Source organism: Lupinus angustifolius, unplaced genomic scaffold (assembly GCF_001865875.1).
Source record: "Lupinus angustifolius cultivar Tanjil unplaced genomic scaffold, LupAngTanjil_v1.0 Scaffold_561, whole genome shotgun sequence".
Lineage (NCBI taxonomy): Eukaryota > Viridiplantae > Streptophyta > Magnoliopsida > Fabales > Fabaceae > Lupinus > Lupinus angustifolius.
In genome coordinates, this window is record NW_017727900.1 from 60,845 (window position 1) to 63,596 (window position 2,752).

A 2,752-nucleotide genomic window follows, 5' to 3' on the forward strand; every position below is an offset into this window, starting at 1 on the left:
ATTATAATTAAATACTAAAACTCAACTGAGGTTTAGCCTAAAACATTACTGAATAATTTCTATAATTAATTCATTAACAACTAATTACTTAATTCAACGTGCTCGAAAAAACACGGTGTTACACCAACATTGTCCCAATTTTTAGAGTTTTCAAAATTTCCACTTGGAAAATGGAATCGACCCAAAAATTGTCCAAGTGTAAGATACCAGGAATCATCCTCTGTTCAGGTTGTCCTAGTAGGCTTAGTCTAGAGGGCATCAAACTAGGAATCATCTAAAAAACTACCCTAGAATGTGAGGTTTCAACATTTCCTTTGCTTTAGTGCTCCTTATTTCATGTACAACTCTTTAAAATGAAATACTAAATAGAAATATTGTGCATATTTGACAAGTATTTGGGCTATAAATGATAGAATTTAATTTTTGTTTGGGCTTTGAATTTTGATGTGGCGATGATGATAATTATGAAGAGAAGGATTTTAGTCAATGCATTAAAGTTGACGTATCATATCAAAATTTACAAGTTTAATGGAGTCAGCATTTCTACCATGGTTTGCATCATACTCAAACCAATCCACAAGAAGGTCTTTTAAAACTTGTATCATGGTCTAGCTAAGAGTTTCTAAGAAAATGATATAAGGCTAAAAAATATGTGTTCCCATACCAACCTTTCTTCTTTACTCTATTTCAATATTTTTGTAATATGACATTAAAATATCAAATGAATTTTATGGTTTTCTGGGTGAAGGCCTAATATCAAGGTGCTAGTCCTCCCATGAGAAAATGAATAGTTCCTTCGTCGGTCATTCATAGTGCATTTTTATTTGCACTAACTTTTACCTTATATATTTTTTGAGAATTATCAATAGGTCTTTTTTCACACTTTGACTGATGAATATTTTTATTTGAATTTATTTGAATTATTTACCCTCCACGTAAGATAGGAGAATTGGTGTGTGGATGATGTATTCACCTAATAGTTGAATGTAAGGAATACAGTTGAAAACAACCCTCCTTGGGTTACTATGTATACCTTTTTGGTGTTTGGTAAATAACAAAAATGCCTTGTTTCCTGAGGAAAAAAACTTGCCTTAGGAACCGTTGTGTCGTGTTGGGATTCTTTCTAATTTCCTAGAAAGCTTCAATCTCAACCATGATTTGCTTCAATCAAGTCTAAAAATAGTGTTGTGAAAATGGATATGATAATCTATGAAATAAATTGTTTGATGGATTATCAAAAAATTTATGAATGCATGCATGAATGAATAAATAGATGAATGTATGAAATATGCTTTTAGTTAGATAAAAATATGAATGATATCCTCTTTTTGAATGAAATTATGTATGCATGGATGAATAAATGTTTGAATGATGTAATTTTTTGAATGAATGTATTTATGAATGTGATCATGAAGAGATGTTTGTGGTGGCTATATAGTTGTCTCTCTCTTTAGGATGGTGGTCCCTTTTTGAATTAACTTAGTCATCATCAAGATTAATATTCATTTTTTTTAGAAAATGAATTTTTGTCATTGTAGGGCAAAGATATGTTGTACATGGTTTTTATTTTGTTGGCAGTGACCCTTGGGGTTGGGATGCCATTGTGTGAATGTGATGTACCTATAATGTAGGATGAGATGATATACCACTAGGGTTTGAGTGTGATACTTGGGTCATGTTATTCAAGAGGATGAGAGTCTTAGATTATGGTATATATAATGATAGAGTATGCTTCCCATGTTTTATATTCCTTATACCATTTATGTTTTGTTGAGCATCTAGAGAGTCAACATCCTAGAAATACCATTTTTAATTTATTTTAATAAACACTTTTTTAAAATGTGATTTTTTAATTTTTTTTCAAAGAAGTCATTTTTTGCAACATTTTATGAGCATGTGACATTAAAATTTCTACATGTAAAATTCCTAATTGTATTTAAGATTATTTTTTAATATTAATCACATCCACATGTCCTACCATTGATGTTACCATCATTTTAGCACGTGGTACTAAAAATATGGGTCGATATAAGAATTTAATTTAATAAAAGATCAAAGAGAGAAGCACATACAAGAAAGTGTGAGATGAGATAGCAAAAAAATTTGAATTGAAAAGCAAAGGACACTTGGATAGATTAAATATTCAACCAAATAGATAAATTGGATATAACAAATGAATTGGAACTTATCCATTATTAATAGTATCCATTTGAGTACATATTATGAAGAATATCTTTGCTCCTGACATTGGCAAGGTTTTGATGAAGACACCAACATCACCAAAAAGAAGAAAAGGAAGATTACTTATGAAGACCAAGAAGATTAAAGCTTCAATACAATTAGTCTAAGTCTAAATAAGTACTTCTATTCTATACTCTTTAATATACTAAAGTAGTAATGCTCAAAATATTTTAAAAGGAATTGAAACACTTCAAGTTTTAAATGAAAACATTTTTCAAAATACTGTGTAACATGTTACTGAAATTTGAGTAACAGGTTACATGAGTGAGAATTAGTTATCCAACAATATTTAAATTGGAGTAACCGATTACTCCAATTTGAGTAACCGATTATTGTAAGTGAATTTTAAACTCACTATTGGACAGAGAGTTTGAGTAACCGATTACTCAAGTAGTAACCGATTACTCAAGTAATAACCGATTACTCAATTTAATTTTTCAAAATGTCACGTTTGGGTAACCGATTACCCACTTGCTGTAATCGGTTACTGAGAGTTGTTACATCAGTTTTT